Below are 15160 nucleotides of genomic sequence, written 5' to 3' on the forward strand. Positions count from 1 at the left end.
TCAGAACAGCCAAAGTTTAAAAAAATAAAAGAAACAACTCCCTTGCCCTGGAGGAACACTCCACCTATGGCAGTCTCACCCTACCTTTAGTTCCCCTCTGCTGGGGGGAGGAGCTCAACCTAAGAAATAAAATTATATGATTACACATTTTTGGAAAGTACTCTACTAAAAATAATTCCTAGAGCCCTAACTGGTCTGGCTCAGTGGATAGAGTGTCGGCCTGCGGACTCAAGGGTCCCAGGTTTGATTCCGGTTAAGAGCATGTACCTTGGTTGCGGGCACATACCCGGTAGGGAGTGTGCAGGAGGCAGCTAATGGATGTTTCTCTCTCATCATGTTTCTCTCTCTCTATCCCTCTCCCTTCCTCTCTGTAAAAAATCAATAAAATATATATGTTTTAAAAATCCTAGGTAGGAACACATACAAGCTAGAGTATACATATAATTGTGTCACAAACTATTCTGATTATAAGAGTTAACATCTATTTTTAAAAATTATCTTAAAAATATAAAATGCAGCCCGAGCTGGTTTGGCTCAGTGGATAAAGGTCAGCCTGTGGCTGAAGGGTCCTGGGTTCAATTCTGATCAAGGGCATATGCCCAGGTTTCGGGCTTGATCCCCAGTAGAGGGTATGTAGGAGACAGCCGATCCATGATTCTCTCTCATCATTGATGTTTCTCTCGCTCTCTCCCTTCTCCCTTCCTCTCTGAAATCAATAAAAATATATTTTAAAAAATACTGTTAAAAAACATATATATAAAATGCAAAGGATATAATTTTAAAATGACTAATACACCAAATACTCTGGAGGCTGATATTTTCAGTGTATTATCATAACCTATAAACTTGAACTATTATACCAAAGTTCTCTCTCCTCAGAAAGAATTACTACAATCTAGTGCAAACTTAAATAATCAATAAGTCCCATAACTTGATAGACTTGGATCTGCCAAGTGACTTATTAGTCTTTTATCACATGATCCCTATTTCAGACTATCTGTTTCCTTCATTGGGGTCTATGCAGAGCAAGCGCAAATACATGAGAAATGCATGAAATTATTCATAAAACGGAGGGAGTTAAAATTACAACTCCAAAGTATCATAATACAGGAACAACTTAATTACCTAGTACTGTTAAGATAGTAGGAACCATGAACTTCACAATTATTTAGTCATTATTTTGCTATTCCTAATAAGTTTAACTTATCTAGAACAGCGATTTTCAACCTTTTTCATCTCATGGCACACAAATTACTAAAATTCTGTGGCACACCAAAAATTATTATATTTTGCCAATCTGGAAAAAAAAGGGGTATAATTTTGATTCATTCACATAGGAAGGCTAATGTGTTGGCTGCTGTCATTTTTTTTTTTGGTTTTGTTTTTGGACGATCTAAGAGAAAAGAGATCAGTGCCCATCTAGAACATCTAATTAGAAAAAAGGGAAGAGAACATAAATTGAAAGAGATATAATAAATACTTATTATAGTTTCTGCCTATAAAACGTTTTTTAAGAATATATTTTTATTGATTTTGGAGATAAAGGGAGAGGGAGAGATGAAAGAGAATCATTGATCGGCTGCCTCCTGCACGCCTCACACTGGGGATCAAGCCTGCAACCCACAGGTATGTGCCCTGCCCGTGAATCAAACTGTGAACTCCTGGTTCATGTCGAACTCAACCACTGAGCCACAGTGGGTGGGCTACAAAAAGTTTTTACAGATAACTTCTAGAAGTGAAATTTATAAAATTCTAGCAACTCTGAATAAAAACATTTCTAGAGTTCCTTCATTAAATAAGATACTCAACACAATTTAAGCTTTTCATCTATACACATGGTTATCATTGATCACTATATTATGATACAATCATAATTATTGATAAATGTCAAGTGTTGCTGTCTCTATACCAAACTATCCCAGAAAGACAAAGTTTGAGTTTGAACTATTTTTAGTTTCTTTTGTAACCTCTTGTGCTGTCAAGCGCCCAATATAACATCATCACACTTTAAAAAAATTCTCCTTTTGGCTTCTCACATGTTGTAGAGGAAACCAGATTCAATAGCTTGTTGAAATTATGTCTGAAGTAGTCTTTGTGTATGGGACTAAGAGGCACTTTTATAGGTAAAGTACAATAGGACTACATTTCTTTTTAAAGATGTTTTAATTGATTTTAGAGAGAGAGGGAGAGGAAAAGAGAGAAACACCAATTGGCTGCCTTCCGCACACGCCCCAACTGGGGATTGGACTGGCAACCCTTCGGTACATGGGGGCAAAATTCAACCAACTGAGCAAACAGGCCAGGGCTATATTAGGACGATATTTCATTCAACAAATTTTGAACACCAGATGTCTATTACTGTGCCAAGAGGCTGGCAATACATATAAGAGTTTCTGTCCTTGAAGATTTTACAGCCTGTTGGAATACACTCACGCACAAATCAATGCAATTCAGATTAAATAAACTTTTATGTAGGATATGCCTTCTCAATGCCATCTACTGTGACCACTCTATTTAATACTCTAACCTGCCTCTCCCCTCTCTATTTCTAGTTGGTCTTACCTTGCTTTACTATTCCCTTTTGTCTTAGCAGTAATTAAACTGTCTATTATACTGTATCATTTACTTATTATATTTATTATCTACTGTGCCTCCTATAGAATTTAAGCTCCAGCGAGGCAGGGAATTTTGAACAGTGCCTAGCACACCGATAGCTGTTAAATGAATAATAGTACAGCAGGGAGGTCTGGACTAGAGTTTTAGATTCAGAAGACAGAGTTTTAAATGATAGTAAGAGCATTGGAAATATAACACTGCTTAGGATGAATTATAAAATGAAGATAAAAAGACTCTGAAAAACCACCCAACATTAAAACTAGAGAGGCAACAGCTAGCAAAAGAGGGTTGATAAACAGAAGGGAAACCTGAATAGAAAGTAGAAGCAATAAGAATAAAGAATTCTCAAAACTGGAAGCGAGGCAGAAGCCAACCTGCAATAACTGAAGATATTATTGGGAGCTAAGAAAACAGAAATATAAAAGTTCAGATAATACTTTTAATAAATATGGCGATAGAAGATTAAAAAATGAAGAAAGGGAATAAATGGATGTAATGAGATAACCTTTTAAATTTTAGAATGCAATTGAGGTAATTTACATAACAAAAGGAAACAACAAACAATACATTTAAGATTTGGTAAAGGGAGCAAGGTATCTGTGAAGATGGATTCCAGACCACAAGGACAAGGATAAGCCTTTTAAAATACAAGAAAAAGAGGGGAAAACCAAGACTAAAACAAAAAAATCGAATGAGTATAATCCACTAGGAATCTATCCTAAAGATAAAAACAAACAAATATAAAAAAAACCCTGCCACAAAAAATTTAGACTGTTTTCAGCAACTACACTGTTGGTGGAAATGTTAGTGTTGTTATTCCAAGTCTGATAGTTGCTTAATGCAGGACAAAGCAAATTAGTAAACATATGACATTCTAATTCTTTCATTCCTAAAGTTGTTGAGAACTTTCAACTTTTTAGAATATGACGACTGTGAATAATTAGAATTGACTACATAAGTCAATTCTAATACTTTTAAAATGTATGCACATATGCAAACATATAGAGAAACATCTAGGGATGAAATAATATAATTCGTGGGATTTGCTTTAAACCCTAGAGTGCCGAGGAGCGCAATCGCGCTCCTTCTGCAGTGTCCAGTTCTAAGTCTGCTTTTATTAGTGATGATGATATTGATAAATATGTCAATTCTTGCTGTGAAGATGACGATTTTGTCGAAGATATTGAACATGTAACTCCATTTACTTGCAATTCATAATTTTTTTCCTAAACTGCTGTAAAATCAGCAAAAATGCCTTGGCAATTTTAGCATAGTTCCTAGGATATTGGTTGGCACTCAAAGGGTTAAAATAATACACAGGAATAGTAAGACAAAAGAAATACTGGCCATGCACTGTTAATTGTGAAAACTAGATGATATAGGTAACATGGGAATTCACTTTAGCCTTTTGTATATTATTTATTTTTATTTTTAAAAATTTTTACCCTTTTATGTCTTAAATTATTGGGGAAGGGGTTATCACATCACTTTTCTGCTCAAAACCCTCCATAGGCTTCCTCTCTAATCTTAATCTGAACAAAAAAGTTTTTATAACAGTTTACAAAGCCCTACTTATCCACCTTTATTACCTTACTGCAGCTTTTAGTAATCTCCATATACTTGTCTCTTTGCCATTCTTTCAATGCTTTCATTTTTAAGGGCTTTTCACTTTTCTGTCCCAGCTAACACTTTCAACCAGATTTTATTTTTCTTTGTAGCACTTACGGTCTTCTAATATACTACAATAGTGATTGCTGTCTGTCTCTTCTTACTAAAAGGTAAGCTATGTAAAAGCAGATTTTTTTTGTTTGTTTTGTCTTGTTCATGGTTGTACCTTAAGTATCTTGGATTTTTGCCTGGGACATTGAAGGTGTCCAATAAATAGCTGTAAAATTGAATTAGTCATAGAAAAAAGAGGTATACATGACACAAGGAAAAGAGGAGGTAAATAAAGATACAAAAATATGTATAAGGACAGGAAATTAGGGGGGTTCCTGCTTGAATCTCAATTTCCTGAGCTGCAGGAGAAAGGTCATCTACTTAGAGAAAAAGAGGAAACTGAGTAGAGAGAATTTGGAATTAACTCCTTTAGAAATGGAAGCTGGAAAGGAGCATAGAAAATGATGCCAACTAGCCCAGGACAGGAGGCTCAGTTGATTACAGCATTGTCCCAATAAACCAAGGTTGCAGGGCGTAGGGAACATACAAGAAGCAATCAATGAATGTATAAGTAAGTGGAACTAATCTCTCTCTCTTTCTCAAGTCAAATAAATAAATAAATAAAATAAAATGATACCAACTAATATTTCCATTGAGACTGGAGACAATACAATAACACCAAAATAAATGGGTGTAATTTTCTCTTACAATGTTAAGCATTTAAGGGTAAGGCTTTCCAACAGAATTTTCTGCATTGACAAAAATGTTACATATATATCTACACTGTCCTACATATAGTTATTTCAGTATGTGAAATGTGGCTGCTGTGACTGAGGAACTGAATTTTCAAATTTACTTTTGCTTAATTTAAATAGCCACATGTGACTAGTGGCTACCAATAAAGGGGAGTGCATTTTTAGGGTGTCAAAGAAAATAGCCCTGGCCAGTGTTGCTCAGTTGGTTGGGTGTCCCATGCACCTAGAGGCTGCAGGCTTGATTCCCCATAGTGGGTGTGCAGGAAGCAGCCAATCAATGGTTTGCTCTCACATCAATGTCTCCCCCAGCCCCAAACCCCTCCCCACCTAAAAAGCAATTAAAAATCGGAATAAAATAAAATAAAATAAATTGCAGTACGTTTAAAGGCAGATGTGACAAAGACAAAGAAGTAAAGGAATTAAGGTGCTGATAAGAATGGTTAAAATAGCATATTACAGGAGAGGTACCTTGGCTGGAAAAAAATAACAACGAAGAAAAAACTAGGAATAGGCAGGAAGTTCACCAGTTATGACTCACTGGTGAGGTGGTAAAATCTGTGAATGACATCTAGTTTATCTGCTCAGGGTTTACAAAACAATTAATTCTAATGGGTTTCTTGGAAGTATATGAACTAAGATTTACCCGACCAGACCTATTTATTTTCTGAACTCCTCCCATATCCTTCTGTTTATCACAAAATTTTATAGGGTATAAAGTTCTTTCCTATATATTATCTCATAAGCAATGTCAACATTACCGTGAGGCAGATATTACATACTTAATTTTATAGATTAAAAAAATAAAAAACTGTTAAGTGCTTATATGCCTTGTTCAAAATTTCAGACAGTAAGCAGCCGAACTGGACTCAGCTTCTGGGTCCAAGTTGGCCTGTTGTTCTACTACCAAATTCTGATACCTTTAATAGATGTCAACTTTTGCCTACCCCCAAAGAGCTAGTTTTTCCTAAAACACATTTTATATATGTGTATCTATGAATATGACAGTTCTCTGTTTTGTTTTTGAGATTCATATTTTATTTACAAGCAAATGAAGACTATCCCCTATAAACTCTAATTTGGGATGAGAAGAGCAACATAGAAAAGTAGTTGCTGGCTCCACAGTGATGTGTGAAAGGAGTCCATCCAGCTATTTCTTTGAGCAATGATTTTGTTATTAAAAAGGGGGGAAAAAGGCATATGATTTCTTCATGCTGCATATGTGAAAGAATCCAAAAGAAAAACTTTTCAAAATTCTACAGTCTCTAGTCACATGTGTAAGGTGACCAGAATACTCATTAAGAGTGTCTGCTTGATGAATGGAGAGACCTTGATCTTTAAGAGCCTGAACTTTCAGCTTCTCGGCTTCCAGCTTGGTCTGCTATTCTACCCTTTCTTCTTCTAGGATTTCTTCAATGGACACTTGCTGCAAGGGTGTGTCACTCTCCTTTTCCAAGTCCAAATTGGCCAATGCTTCTCAAAAAGCCTCTAAGTGTCCTTCCATCTTGCAGCAGGACCAGTGCTTTTTGTCAATGTGCCCGATGAGGCTGGCAGTACCAGGCATATAGTTCATTTTGAGCCAAGATAAGGCTGCAATGTAAAGCAGCAAAGGGCCGAGAGCACGCCCACCACCACCTTCCTCCTACCTTAGTCGCGCCTCAGTGGGACTGGGATGGGAACCCAAATGGGGACCCGCACTTCTGCCCCAGCTTTCAGCCGCCAGAGCACCCCTTTCTCTATTTTTAAATGTGATTAATCTGTATAAACTATTTAATTATATTAATACTAAATCAGACACTCTGAAGTCCTGAAGTTCTGGGGCAAATGGCAGAGAGTTACCCAAGTTGTGCCATCATCCAAATTGAATTCATAAAAATTTAAGTACAAATGTTTATACCTATTTATGTAACAAAACAGAATGGCAAAGAGATACTTTGGAAGTGATTAAGACCAATAGAACAAATTAGTAGTTCACCCTCTTCGTTACAGTACTGGTAGGGAACATCATTAACTATACACTCTTGGCCAGAGAAGGGCCTTACGCCTTACGAGTGAGTCCTTCAAAACACTAACAACATGCCAGTCAGATGCTACCAATTGATTCAAGTTTGCCTGACATAACATCTATACTAATAATAGCCTAGGTGGTCATCACGCCCTCACGCCGTGATGCCCTCATGCCGCGTCACAAGGAGGCTGCATGGATCCGGCCCGTTTGAAATGAATAAAACTAAAAATAAAAAAAAGACTGTACCCTTTTATGTAATGATGTTTACTTTGAATTTATATTAGTTCACACAAACACTCCATCCATGCTTTTGTTCCGGCCCTCCCGTCCAGTTTAAGAATCCATTGTGGCCCTTGAGTCAAAAAGTTTGCCCACCCCTGTAAACCCTTGCTTTCTGAGAAAAAATAAAGCCAAGAAAAGGAAACAGGCAAAAATATGTGGTATTACTGCATTATTACTGAGTCCCAAGTACAGGACACTATGAATATACCTCTATTTTAGAACTTTTGGCATGTTGCTATAACTATATTTTGTCTCGCCCCCTGATCTGAAAAAGACTCAAGTATTTTATCTGACTTTAAATCTTAGCATCTAGCAAAGTGACTGGCACATAGCAATAAATGAATGTCTTTATGTTATAGTTCTGAATCTTTTTCCCTTGAATCTTAAAAACGTATCTTCTCTAAAGGCAGGTCTGTGCCTATTAATTTACATGACAAGAGTTAAACTCCAACAACTGTATACTTTAATATGATTTATCTTAAGATTTAACAATCATTTAGACAAATTATGCAGTTGTAGAAAAGTGAAATAAAGTGGTACCCTAAGTAATTAGAACAGTGTGGTACCAGCATAAGGACAAACATATAGACTAACAAAATAGAGAGCTTAGAAATAAATTCGAGAATAAATGGTCAATTGATTTTCAACAGGGGTGCCAAGATTATATTCAATAGGAAAAGGACAAATATTTTCAACATATGGTGTTGGAAACTTGGATATCCACATGAAAAAAAATTAAGTTGGACTCTTACCTTATAACTATATTAGAAATGAATTAAAATTGGGCCAGAAGCTTAAATGTACACACAAGCACTAAAACTGTGAAACTCTTAAATGAAATTTTTCATGATGCTGAAGCTGGTATTAATTTCTCAGTTATGATACCATAACCATATACAAAAAAAGAAAAATAGGTAAATTGGACTTCATAAAAATTTAAAAACTTTATACATAAAAAACTATTAAACTGTAAAGAATTCAGTGTTTGTTTGTTTTTAATTAAGAGAGAAAAGAAAACGCAAAGAATGGGAGAAAATATTTGCAAAGCATCTATCTTGATGAATAGAGAATGATAAAACTCCTAAACTCAACAATAAAAATAAACAACTAAAAAATGGGCAAAGAACTTCATACCCATTAGGATGGTTATTCTTAAGAAAATGAAAAACAAGTATTCTTAGATACTGAGAAATTGGAACCCTTGTTGGTGAGAATATAAAATGGTACAGATACTGTAGAAAAAAAGAGTTTTTGGATCTTCATCAACAGTAAAACACAAATTTCCAAATGCTTCAACAATTGCATTCTCATATGTATGCCCATAAGAATTGAAAGGCAACTGTGGAAAACAGCATAGCGTTTCCTCAAAAAAATTAAAAATGGAACTTCCATTTGACCCATTAATCCCACTTCTAGGAATATATCCCAAGAAAACAGAAACACCAATCAGAAAGGATATATGCACCCCTATGTTCATAGCAGCACAATTTACAATAGTTAAGATTTGGAAACAGCCTAAATGCCCATCAGCAGATGAGTGGATTAGAAAACTGTGATACATCTACACAACGGAATACTAGGCTGCTGTAAAAAAGAAGTAACTCCTACCATTTGCAACAGCATGGATGGAACTGGAGAAATAAACCAGTCAATAAAATAAATCTCACTCATTTGTGTAATATAATGAACAACATAAACTGAGGAACCAAAATAGAACCAGAGTCATAGAAGCATCGAACAGACTGTCCAACCTATGAGGGAAGGCAGGGGGTGAGGGGATAAGAGATCAACCAAAGTACTTTTGTATGTATGTATATGAGTAAAACCAATGGTCACAGATGGGGGGGGGGGGGGGGGGGGGCACAAGCTGGAGGGTGGGGGAGGCCAGGGAGAGGTCAATGGGGGGAGGGGGGGGAGGAGACTTATGTTATACTTTAAACAATAAAGAATAATAAAAAAAAGAATTGAAAGGCAAGACTCAAACTTATATTTGTATACCAATGTTCATAGCAGCCTTATTCATAATAGCTAAGAGGTGAAAACAACCCAAATGTCCATCAATAGATGAATCAACAAAAAGTGATTCATACATAAAATAAAATATAAAGCCATAAAAAGAAATGAAATTCTGATATGCTATAACATAAGTGAAACTTAAAGACATAATAGGTGAAATAAGCCAGTCCCAAAAAAAGAACAAGTATTATATAATTCTACTTATATATGGTATCTAGAATAGGCAAAGAAAGTACAGACCAGGAAAGTAGAGCAGCAGCTACCTGGGGCTGCGGAGAAGAGAGTATTGAGAAGTGGGGAGTTATTGTTTAACTACAGGCCTAGTGCATGGATTTGTGCACTGATGGGGTCCCTCGGCCTGGCCTGTGGGGATCGGGCCAAAAACAGCAGACCTACATCCCCCGAGGAGCCCCGGATTGCAAGAAGGTGCAGGCCAGGCTGAGGGACCCCACCTGTGCATGAATATGTATGCATAAAAGATCTTTGGTTAATCTCTTCCTGCCCTCCCCTATACTCTGTCTCTAGTTTTACTAAGAAACACAAATATTGGACCTAAAGATCTTGTAAGGGTGGGGGTAGGTGGGAGAATAAACACTGACACACAAAAGTCACATGGAAACTAGTATTATGAGAAGCAAAACTTATGAGTAAGCAGAAGAAACCTGTCTGTAGAAAGGAGATTGAGGAAGGGGATAAAAGAAGGAATAGAATATGTGACTCGAGTTCCTGACTTTCTAGTTCCTAATTCCATTTTGAATAAGGTTTAGCTGTACTTTCCTACTATGGCTGTCCATGACATTGCCTGTTAAATATTTATAATATCCCACAATCCTTTTTAATTTAAGTGAGCTCCTATTTCTGCTACCCATTTATTTGTAAGTTACTTACCAAAGACTTGTATAAATTAAGTAAATTAATATAACCCGACGGCATTACACAAAACTAAGATAATAAAACAATCTGTTCTCCTCATAAGGCTAACATAAAAATTAATCAAAATAATGAACATGAAAATAGTTTGGAAACTGTTCAACTTTACAAATGTAAAATGTTAACAAACTGGGAAATAAAGTTTTAGTTTTCAGATTTTAAATAATATGGCTATGAGGGTACAGGGGAGATAGATGGTGATGGGAAATAAATAAATAAATAATATGGCTGTGCTTTAGCAAGAATCTGCAATTGGGCAGAAGGAATAAATAAATAATATTAATACATTTTGACTGGCAGAAACCAGAAAATCTTTGTAAATGGTAACTAGTGATGGCTTAGAATATTTGGAATCTGATGTCTATAGCATAATTTCACATACTTTAAATTCATAACAGCAGGCACAAAAAAATTAAAAAGAGACTGGCAGATTTTTCAGCATATGATCACAACAGATTTGGTACCAGGAGAGAACTATTGCAGACTGTGACTTATGAATGTTTTTAATCTGAATATTGCAGAACAGCTCACACTTGTGCCAAATTTCAGTCAAAATAACATGTTCCTGGACTCCATGGGTACATCTTCAACACACAAGTTTTGCAACCAATTTTTACAAATGAAGAACTCCCTGTCTAATGGCAGTAGATATGTATTTGGGGTAAATCAACATACCTGGATTTATGGGACTTTAGTAAGCATATTTATAACTAACTTTGAAATTATGCCTATATAAAATCTGCAGGTGGGAGATAAAGGAATACTTAAACAGAGTACAGAGCAAAATTACTAAATATTAAAACATGATGTACCAACTTCAAATTTTAAAAAAGCCTACTTAAATAAGGAAGTACAATGACTGTTTTAGCTACTGGTTCCCCTTTTCTTGTAGTTCATTCTACTTTTTAGGTTTCAGCTTGGTTCCACTATTGCAAGCTGTCACTTTTGACTAGAAATGGAATAAAGCCAAGTACTACACAATAGTAGCTTCCTGCTCTGGCCTCATCTCCTAGACCACCCCCAGGCCACTGCCTCCCCACAGATGCTGATCCTACCAATAATCCACCAGCAGTCAATTCACAGCTATGGCTATGATCCTTTATTTTTTCACACTCATGGCACAGTGTATTATCATGCTACAAGTACACAGTTGTCATTTTTAATGACTTTATGGCAATAAGGCACCTCTAAATTTCAATCAAATGCTAATATGAAGGTAAAGTGAAATAAAGGTAAATGCATATAAAAACTCAGCGACTAATTGAGAATGTGCTCAACTTCTGTCAAAATACAATTCAGAAACAAATATACAAAAGTACAGAATACAGAGCTCTCACTAAGTAATATTAATCCAAACAATACTGCTATTACAATTTTGCATAACTGTGATTTGCATTGGCAATGCCTAAACTCAATAGTCCTCTCTTTTAATATAAACCTAGATTTAGGTTGAATGTCTCTCATCCATGAGACTAAAATAAGTCAGAAATTTCACAGAATTATGGCTCCAAGTGTTCTGAAAGGAACCTCAAAGGTCATTTAGTTTAATTCTTATTCAAGGCTTAGAGAGGACTTCCAAACTTATAGTACTCATCTACATAGCCTTATTAGCCCAAAGCCAAACAAACAAACAAACAAACAAACAAACTTACACACACACACACACACACACACACACACACACACACACAATTCTGTAACTTGCCTGAATATCACTTAAACTTTTTGAAATACAAATAACTATCTGCAGCAAATGGAGCTTATACCTTTCTTTCCCTGTGAGGGAAAGAAAAAAAGGTATGTTTTGTGGGAGGTACCACACAAGGGTTCCACATCTTTTTAAATATCATTTTCCTTAAAATAATCATTTAAGACACCACCATGGAATCTTATATTTAAAAAAAAAGGGGTGGGGGTGGGGAGAAGAAACACTGCTATGAAAACATGTTGTGTTTTACACTGACCATAGCTTATACTGAGAGTGATAGTTTATCTAGCACCAGCTGCAGAAAAGAATATAGCAAGAGCCCCAGAGAAGACAAATAAGACAGACGGTTAAAAATAAGAGGGGCAGAGGAATGTCCAATGGTTGCAGTGTATGGTAGGAAGAGTTTAAATATCTATCAAAAAGGTTTAAGATAACATCTACAAAAATAAAAATTTAGAGCATGTCTAAATAGCTACCTTTTACTGAGCAGTTTCTATGTAGTAATAAACTCTTCAATATATCATTTTATTTATTCTTCATAACAACCCTAAGGGAGATAGTATGGTTATCTTATAGATGAGGAAACCATTTATTTTGAGTCTTTAGACTTTTCCAATGTCACAAACTAACAAACAACAAAGCTTGAATTTGAAATCATATCTACATGAATTGACTTGAAAATTCATGGTCATCAAAATTATGCTAGACTGATGATTCTCTAGGAAAAAAGACTAGTGAAGACCCAATCAAGTAACTGCTTCTGATATATTACAAAACAGATGTCACTGTTATGTAGAAAATTTTGTTACTCTCTTGCTTCAAAACCTCCAATAATTCATATGGCCTACAAGATAAGTCAGTTAGTAACTGTACTTAGCAATCATTTTCCTCTTTTATCTGGCCCCAGAATACTTATTTAGTATGATGCCTACTATTCAAAAAACTCCCTTCTCTAGCTAGGCTGATATTCTACTTTCCCCTAAATCTACCTTCTCTATCACTGATCATGCTGTCCTTTCTGCCAAATGTCTGCATTAGGCTCCCTATCTTGCACTTCCACCTCCGTTAAAATGAATCCTGTTCCAAGTTTTACCTCCTTCATGAGACTTCTTTAACCATTTCAATCTTTACTGACTTCTTTCTTTGTATTTTTTTGATTACGTAAATCAAGATATTTCAAGGAAATTGTTTTTATATGAGTTCTTATAGAATATAACAAACTCCTTGGGGGGAAAAAGGACTTATACTTTTATCAACTTTTTAAAACCATTAAGCAACTAGCAGGATGTTGTGAATGGGAAAACCACAGAATTTAAATAACTGTTAAATGAATCAAGTCAGTGAGATATTTCCAAGGCCAGACATTAAAAAAAATTAGGGGCAAGCCTAAGCATAAAATTTCCATTTAAATACTTCCTTTTTGGGGAAAAACCAAGTATCAAAAGTCAGTGGAACACCAAGAGCTCTCTAGCCCCTACTTCTCTGATCTGGGTTATGTCTATCACAACTACAATGCAGATGCTCTCATTTATGGTGGTATGGGGGTGTGGGTGCGTTCTACTTCCATATCCAGTGTTTCATAATAATCTTACAAAACATCTCTCTTAAGATCAAGTTTAATTAACATTGCAAAAATAAAAAAAAAAACAACACCCAGATTTTTGTCTTTAACAAATAGCAACAGTTTGCTGGGCTGTTTCTGGAAGTCAATTTATTTTTTTATTTTAGTAAAATTAATAGGGGTGTAACAATTTTTAATACCAGAAAGAAAAGGAAACAAATCAGAAGAATTCTGGGACAGAACCATTTACATAGCTACACTAATAAATCCTGGACCAGGTCAAATTCCCATTTCCTCTGTAAGAATGTTATAGTTTTAAAATGCTCTAAAGTGATATATCTGAAGTGAGAGTAAAGAAAAAGTTTTTTTCTACCCACCCAAATAATACTAACACAAAATTCTGTCTATTTCCTTCTGTAAACTATTAGCAGTATCATCTTAGAACCCTGTGGGGAAAATGTGCTTATAAGACATATTACTACCAACAAGATTTTTAAACATTTGTCAGTGGCTCACTTATGGCAACTATTTAATTTAATTCAAAATATAACATTTGGCTAGTAACAACCAAACAACCAGCTAATTTTTTTTTTTTTTTAAATCCTCACCTGAGGATATTTTTCCATCGATTTTCAGAGAGAGAGTGGAAGAGAAAGGGAAAGACAGAAATACTGATGTGAGAGAAACACATCGATTGGTTGCCTCCTGCAGGTGCTCCAACCAGGGCCCTGGCCTGGGAGGAGCCTGCAACTGAGGTACATGCGCTTGACCAGAATCAAATCCGGGACTCTTAGGCCCCAACTAATTGTTTACCTTAGCTGACTAAGGGCTAAATTTCACCCTCCATCACATTATCTTATCTTGGTTGTGAAGCAATTCCAAACTCCATAGGACAATAACAAAAATTTAGAAGAAAAAAAAAGACATCTCTGCTACACTCCACTATCTAAACTATTGGTAACTTATCCTGGGCAATCGAGTTGTTTTTAGTAAACCGGGTATGTTGAACAACAACTATCTTAGGGATATTCTGAAACTATAGCCAATAAATTTATATAAATCAGCGATGGAAAAATTGTGGATCAAAATGGACTCAAACGGGGAAATGAACTTTCTCATTGAAGGACTACGGAATGATAAATATACAGATCTGATAAAGTCCAGACACATTTATTAACTAAATAATGTAAGACTCTTCTCTGTTCAACACTTTAGGCAATATTTAGTCCAGGTAATAAGAAAATACTCAGGTTTGCTCCACCCATTTTTTCCCCTTTAACCAGCAATTCACAGCAACAATATCTAATGTTTAATAAGGTAGTTCAATGTCTATATTCTATGACAGACACTGTAGTATTAATAATCTTATTTCTAACCTTTGATCAGTTTATTATAACCCAGAACTTCAGACAGAATCATTCCTTCAGTTCTAGGATGATTCTACTCTATTCTAGTGAAAATGTCTCACTACAATGAATTTTTAAAATACAGTAAGATAAACATAAAGCATAATTTTGAACAGGCACATTCTGCTTCAAATCTCTAATGGTTTTAAAATAGTGCTTTTTGTATTATTCCTCCATTACCATTAAAAGCAAAGAGGATTGTTATCCCTGGAAAATACTGGA

The 15160-nt window shown here is 35.5% G+C and overlaps 1 protein-coding gene and 1 pseudogene across 5 annotated transcripts in view; both read right to left on the reverse strand.

The window, feature by feature from the left end:
• JMJD1C (jumonji domain containing 1C) overlaps positions 1-15160 on the reverse strand; it is a 247062-nt gene that overhangs the window by 65480 nt on the left and 166422 nt on the right. The window lies entirely within an intron of this gene.
• Positions 6205-6600, reverse strand: LOC139022136 (U6 snRNA-associated Sm-like protein LSm1 pseudogene; annotated as a pseudogene).

Source organism: Myotis yumanensis, unplaced genomic scaffold (genome assembly GCF_028538775.1).
Source record: "Myotis yumanensis isolate MYYU_CA2020_CCGP unplaced genomic scaffold, mMyoYum1.0.hap1 SCAF_13, whole genome shotgun sequence".
In the NCBI taxonomy this organism is placed as follows: Eukaryota; Metazoa; Chordata; class Mammalia; order Chiroptera; family Vespertilionidae; genus Myotis; species Myotis yumanensis.